The 7,500-nt window shown below is 49.2% G+C and overlaps 1 protein-coding gene across 1 annotated transcript in view; it reads left to right on the top strand.

The window, feature by feature from the left end:
• Positions 1-7,500, top strand: part of tmcc2 (transmembrane and coiled-coil domain family 2) — a 20,619-nt gene that overhangs the window by 2,441 nt on the left and 10,678 nt on the right. The window lies entirely within an intron of this gene.

Here is a 7,500-nt window from a genome sequence, read left to right as displayed (position 1 = left end):
TCTGTGGGGTATTGATGTGTTTACAGATGTTTCTGTGGGGTACAGGTGTGTAAACAGATGTTTCTGTGAGGTACAGGGGTGTATATAGATGTTTCTGTGGGGTACAGGTGTGTAAACAGATGTTTCTGTGGGGTACAGGTGTGTATACAGGTGTGTGGGGTGCAGGTGTGTATACAGATGTTTCTGTGGGGTACAAGTGTGTATACAGGTGTGTGGGGCAGTACAGGTGTGTATACAGGTGTGGGGGGGTACAGGTGTGTATACAGGTGTGGAGGGGGGATACAGGTGTGTATACAGGTATATGTTTGGGGTACAGGTGTGTATACAGGTATGTGTGTGGGGTACAGGTGTGTAGATAGGTGTGGGTGGGGTACAGGTGTGTATACAGGTGTGGAGGGGGGATACAGGTGTGTATACAGGTATATGTCTGGGGTACAGGTGTGTATACAGGTATGTGTGTGGGGTACAGGTGTGTAGATAGGTGTGGGTGTGGGGTACAGATGTGTATACAAGAGTGCGGGGTACAGGTGTGTTTACAGGTGTGTGGGGGGGTACAGGTGTGTATACAGATGTTTTTGTTGGGTACAGGTGTGTATACAGGTGTGTATGTGGGGGGTACAGGTGTGTATACAGAGGTGTGGGGGGTACAGGTGTGTATACAGGTGTGTGTGTGGGACGGTACATGTGTGTGTGTGGGGTACAGGTGTGTATACAGGTATGTGTGTGTGGGGTACAGGTGTGTATACAGATGTGTATGGGGGTACAGGTGTTTATACAGGTGTGGGTGTGAGGTACAGTTGTGTATACAAGTGTGTGTGTGGGGGTACAGGTGTGTATACAGGTTTGTGTGTGGGGGGTACAAGTGTGTATACAGGTTTGTGTGTGGGGTGGGGGGGTTACAGGTGTGTATACAGGTGTGGGGGGGTACAGGTGTGTATACTGGTGTGTATGTGGGGTACAGGTGTTTATACAGGTGTGTGGGGGGGGGGGTACAGGTGTGTATACAGGTGTGTGTGGGGGGGGGTACAGGTGTGTATACAGGTATGTGTGGGGGTACAGATGTGCATTTAGATGTGTGTGGGGTACAGGTGTGTATACAGGTGTGTGTGTGGGGGGTACAGGTGTGTATACAGGTGTGTGAGGGTACTGGTGTGTATACAGATGTTTCTGTGGGGTACTGGTGTGTATACAGATGTGTGTGTGGGGTATAGGTGTGTAGATAGGTGTGGGTGTGGGGTACAGATGTGTATACAAGTGTGGGGGGCAGTACAGGTGTGTATACAGGTGTGTGGGGGGGTACAGGTGTGTATACAGGTGTGGAGGGGGGATACAGGTGTGTATACAGGTATATGTGTGTGGGGTACAGGTGTGTGGATAGGTGTAGGTGTGGGGTACAGATGTGTATACAAGTGTGGGGGGTACAGGTGTGTGGGGGTACAGGTGTGTATACAGATGTTTTTGTTGGGTACAGGTGTGTGTGGGGTACAGGTGTGTTTACAGATGTGTGTGTGTGGGGTACAGGTGTGTATACAGGTATGTGTGTTGGGTACAGATGTGTATACAGAGGTGTGGGGGTGTACAGTTGTGTATACAGGTGTGTGTGTGGGGTACAGGTGTGTATACAGGTGTGTGTGTGGGGTACAGGTGTGTATACAGGTGTGTGTGTGGGGTACAGGTGTGTATACAGGTATGTGTGTGGGGTACAGGTGTGTATACAGGTATGTGTGTGGGGTACAGGTGTGTATATAGGTATGTGGGGGGGGTACAGGTGTTTATACAGGTGTGGGTGTGAGGTACAGTTGTGTATACAAGTGTGTGTGTGGGGGGGGTGCAGGTGTGTATACAGGTTTGTGTGTGTGGGGGGGTACAAGTGTGTATACAGGTTTGTGTGTGGGGTACAGGTGTGTATACAGGTGTGGGGTGGGGGGGTTACGGGTGTGTATACAGGTGTGGGGGGGTACAGGTGTGTATACTGGTGTGTATGTGGGGTACAGGTGTTTATACAGGTGTGTGTGGGGGTACAGATGTGCATTTAGATGTGTGTGGGGTACAGGTTTGTATACAGATGTGTGTGGGGGGTACAGGTGTGTATACAGGTGTACTGGTGTGTATACAGATGTGTGTGTGTGGGGCACAGGTGTGTATACAGATGTGTGTGGGGGGTACAGGTGTGTATACAGGTGTGTGTGTGGGGCACAGGTGTGTATACAGGTGTGTGGGGGGGGTACAGGTGTGTATACAGGTGTGTATGTGGGGTACAAGTGTGTATACAGGTGTTTTTGTGGGGTACAGGTGTTTATACAGGTGTGTGGGGGGGGTACAGATGTGCATTTAGATGTGTGTGAGGTACAGGTGTGTATGGTGGGTACAGGTGTATATACAGGTGTGTGTGGGGGGTACAGGTGTGTATAGAGATGTTTCTGTGGGGTACAGATGTGCATTTAGATGTGTGTGGGGTACAGGTGTGTATACAGGTGTGTGTGGGGGGTACAGGTGTGTATACAGGTGTGTGAGGGTACTGGTGTGTATACAGATGTGTGTGTGGGGTACAGGTGTGTATACAGGTGTGTGGGGGGGTACAGGTGTGTATACAGGTGTGTGAGGGTACAGGTATGTATACAGATGTTTCTGTGGTGTACTGGTGTGTATACAGATGTGTGTGTGGGGCACAGGTGTGTATACAGGTGTGTGTGGGGGGGTACAGGTGTGTATACAGATGTTTCTGTGGGGTACTGGTGTGTATATACAGGTGTGTGAGGGTACTGGTGTGTATACAGATGTGTGTGTGGGGTACAGGTGTGTATACAGGTGTGGGGGGGTACAGGTGTGTATACAGATGTTTCTGTGGTGTACTGGTATGTATACAGATGTGTGTGTGTGGGGCACAGGTGTGTATACAGGTGTGTGTGGGGGTACAGGTGTGTATACAGATGTTTCTGTGGGGTACTGGTGTGTATACAGGTGTGTATATACACTATATTGCCAAAAGTATTCTCTCACCTGCCTTGACTCGCATATGAACTTAAGTGACATCCCATTCCTAATCCATAGGGTTCAATATGACCCCTAGGGATCAAAGGAATATATTCCTTTGCAGCTATAACAGCTTCAACTCTTCTGGGAAGGCTGTCCACAAGGTTTAGGAGTGTGTTTATGGGAATTTTTGACCATTCTTCCAGAAGCGCATTTGTGAGGTCACACACTGATGTTGGACGAGAAGGCCTGGCTCTCAGTCTCCGCTCTAATTCATCCCAAAGGTGTTCTATCGGGTTGAGGTCAGGACTCTGTGCAGGCCAGTCAAGTTCATCCACACCAGACTCTGTCATCCATGTCTTTATGGACCTTGCTTTGGTCACTGGTGCACAGTCATGTTGGAAGAGGAAGGGGCCAGCTCCAAACTGTTCCCACAAAGTTGGGAGCATGGAATTGTCCAAAATGTCTTGGTATGCTGAAGCATTCAGAGTTCCTTTCACTGGAACTAAGGGGCCAAGCCCAGCTCCTGAAAAACAACCCCACACCATAATCCCCCCTCCACCAAACTTTACACTTGGCACAATGCAGTCAGACAAGTACCGTTCTCCTGGCAACCGCCAAACCCAGACTCGTCCATCAGATTGCCAGATGGAGAAGCGCGATTCGTCACTCCAGAGAACGCGTCTCCACTGCTCTAGAGTCCAGTGGCAGCGTGCTTTACACCACTGCATCCGACGCTTTGCATTGCACTTGGTGATGTATGGCTTGGATGCAGCTGCTCGGCCATGGAAACCCATTCCATGAAGCTCTCTGCGCACTGTTCTTCAGCTAATCTGAAGGCCACATGAAGTTTGGAGGTCTGTAGCGATGGACTCTGCAGAAAGTTGGCGACCTCTTCGCACTATGCGCCTCAGCATCCGCTGACCCCGCTCCGTCAGTTTACGTGGCCTACCACTTCGTGGCTGAGTTGCTGTCGTTCCCAAACACTTCCACGTTCTTATAATACAGCTGACAGTTGACTGTGGAATATTTAGGAGCGAGGAAATTTCACGACTGGATTTGTTGCACAGGTGGCATCCTATCACAGTTCCACGCTGGAATTCACTGAGCTCCTGAGAGCGACCCATTCTTTCACAAATGTTTGTAAAAACACAGTCTGCATGCCTAGGTGCTTGATTTTATACACCTGTGGCCATGGAAGTGATTGGAACACCTGATTCTGATTATTTGGATGGGTGAGCGAATACTTTTGGCAATATAGTGTAAGTGTTTATGTGGGATACATGTGTTTACAGGTGTGTGGGGGTACAGGTATATAAGTGTGTGTGAGTATGTGAGAGTGAGGTATATATGCAGGTGTGTGTGTGTGATGGGGTAGAGGTATATGCAGGTGTGTGTGTGTGTGTGATGGGGTAGAGGTATATGCAGGTGTGTGTGTGTGTGATGGGGTAGAGGTATATGCAGGTGTGTGTGTGTGTGATGGGGTAGAGGTATATGCAGGTGTGTGTGTGTGTGTGTGATGGAGTAGAGGTATATGCAGGTGTGTGTGTGTGTGATGGAGTAGAGGTATATGCAGGTGTGTGTGTGTGTGATGGGGTAGAGGTATATGCAGGTGTGTGTGTGTGTGATGGAGTAGAGGTATATGCAGGTGTGTGTGTGTGTGTGTGATGGAGTAGAGGTATATGCAGGTGTGTGTGTGTGTGTGTGATGGAGTAGAGGTATATGCAGGTGTGTGTGTGTGTGTGATGGGGTAGAGGTATATGCAGGTGTGTGTGTGTGTGTGTGATGGAGTAGAGGTATATGCAGGTGTGTGTGTGTGTGATGGAGTAGAGGTATATGCAGGTGTGTGTGTGTGTGTGTGATGGAGTAGAGGTATATGCAGGTGTGTGTGTGTGTGATGGAGTAGAGGTATATGCAGGTGTGTGTGTGTGTGATGGAGTAGAGGTATATGCAGGTGTGTGTGTGTGTGTGATGGGGTAGAGGTATATGCAGGTGTGTGTGTGTGTGTGTGTGTGATGGGGTAGAGGTATATGCAGGTGTGTGTGTGTGTGTGATGGGGTAGAGGTATATGCAGGTGTGTGTGTGTGTGATGGGGTAGAGGTATATGCAGGTGTGTGTGTGTGATGGAGTAGAGGTATATGCAGGTGTGTGTGTGTGTGATGGAGTAGAGGTATATGCAGGTGTGTGTGTGTGTGTGTGTGTGTGTGATGGGGTAGAGGTATATGCAGGTGTGTGTGTGTGTGTGTGTGTGTGTGAGGGGGTAGAGGTATATGCAGGTGTGTGTGTGTGTGTGTGTGTGTGTGATGGGGTAGAGGTATATGCAGGTGTGTGTGTGTGTGTGTGATGGGGTAGAGGTATATGCAGGTGTGTGTGTGTGTGTGTGTGTGATGGAGTAGAGGTATATGCAGGTGTGTGTGTGTGTGATGGAGTAGAGGTATATGCAGGTGTGTGTGTGTGTGTGATGGGGTAGAGGTATATGCAGGTGTGTGTGTGTGTGTGTGATGGAGTAGAGGTATATGCAGGTGTGTGTGTGTGTGATGGAGTAGAGGTATATGCAGGTGTGTGTGTGTGTGTGTGATGGGGTAGAGGTATATGCAGGTGTGTGTGTGTGATGGAGTAGAGGTATATGCAGGTGTGTGTGTGTGTGATGGAGTAGAGGTATATGCAGGTGTGTGTGTGTGTGTGATGGGGTAGAGGTATATGCAGGTGTGTGTGTGTGTGTGTGATGGGGTAGAGGTATATGCAGGTGTGTGTGTGTGTGTGATGGGGTAGAGGTATATGCAGGTGTGTGTGTGTGTGATGGGGTAGAGGTATATGCAGGTGTGTGTGTGTGATGGAGTAGAGGTATATGCAGGTGTGTGTGTGTGTGATGGAGTAGAGGTATATGCAGGTGTGTGTGTGTGTGTGTGTGTGTGTGATGGGGTAGAGGTATATGCAGGTGTGTGTGTGTGTGTGTGTGTGTGTGAGGGGGTAGAGGTATATGCAGGTGTGTGTGTGTGTGTGTGTGTGTGTGATGGGGTAGAGGTATATGCAGGTGTGTGTGTGTGTGTGTGATGGGGTAGAGGTATATGCAGGTGTGTGTGTGTGTGTGTGTGTGTGATGGAGTAGAGGTATATGCAGGTGTGTGTGTGTGTGTGTGATGGAGTAGAGGTATATGCAGGTGTGTGTGTGTGTGTGAGGGGGTAGAGGTATATGCAGGTGTGTGTGTGTGTGTGATGGGGTAGAAGTATATGCAGGTGTGTGTGTGTGTGTGTGTGTGTGTGTGTGTGATGGAGTAGAGGTATATGCAGGTGTGTGTGTGTGTGTGTGTGATGGAGTAGAGGTATATGCAGGTGTGTGTGTGTGTGTGATGGGGTAGAGGTATATGCAGGTGTGTGTGTGTGTGTGTGTGAGATGGGGTAGAGGTATATGCAGGTGTGTGTGTGTGTGTGTGTGAGATGGGGTAGAGGTATATGCAGGTGTGTGTGTGTGTGTGTGTGTGTGTGATGGAGTAGAGGTATATGCAGGTGTGTGTGTGTGTGTGTGATGGAGTAGAGGTATATGCAGGTGTGTGTGTGTGTGTGATGGGGTAGAGGTATATGCAGGTGTGTGTGTGTGTGTGTGTGTGATGGAGTAGAGGTATATGCAGGTGTGTGTGTGTGTGATGGGGTAGAGGTATATGCAGGTGTGTGTGTGTGTGTGTGATGGAGTAGAGGTATATGCAGGTGTGTGTGTGTGTGATGGGGTAGAGGTATATGCAGGTGTGTGTGTGTGTGTGTGTGTGATGGAGTAGAGGTATATGCAGGTGTGTGTGTGTGTGATGGGGTAGAGGTATATGCAGGTGTGTGTGTGTGTGTGTGATGGAGTAGAGGTATATGCAGGTGTGTGTGTGTGTGATGGGGTAGAGGTATATGCAGGTGTGTGTGTGTGTGTGTGTGTGTGTGATGGAGTAGAGGTATATGCAGGTGTGTGTGTGTGTGATGGGGTAGAGGTATATGCAGGTGTGTGTGTGTGTGTGTGTGTGTGAGGGGGTAGAGGTATATGCAGGTGTGTGTGTGTGTGATGGGGTAGAGGTATATGCAGGTGTGTGTGTGTGTGATGGGGTAGAGGTATATGCAGGTGTGTGTCTGTGTGTGTGATGGGGTAGAGGTATATGCAGGTGTGTGTGTGTGTGATGGGGTAGAGGTATATGCAGGTGTGTGTGTGTGTGTGTGTGTGTGTGTGTGATGGAGTAGAGGTATATGCAGGTGTGTGTGTGTGTGTGTGATGGGGTAGAGGTATATGCAGGTGTGTGTGTGTGTGTGTGTGTGATAGGGTAGTGGTATATGCAGGTGTGTGTGTGTGTGTGTGTGTGTATGTGTGTGTGTGATGGGGTAGAAGTATATGCAGGTGTGTGTGTGTGTGTGTGTGTGTGTGTGTGTGTGATGGAGTAGAGGTATATGCAGGTGTGTGTGTGTGTGTGTGTGATGGAGTAGAGGTATATGCAGGTGTGTGTGTGTGTGTGATGGGGTAGAGGTATATGCAGGTGTGTGTGTGTGTGTGTGTGTG

This window comes from Hemibagrus wyckioides, linkage group LG21 (assembly GCF_019097595.1).
Source record: "Hemibagrus wyckioides isolate EC202008001 linkage group LG21, SWU_Hwy_1.0, whole genome shotgun sequence".
Lineage (NCBI taxonomy): Eukaryota > Metazoa > Chordata > Actinopteri > Siluriformes > Bagridae > Hemibagrus > Hemibagrus wyckioides.
The sequence above is the reverse complement of the archived record's forward strand: the minus strand, read 5'-3'. Positions and strand labels throughout refer to the sequence as shown.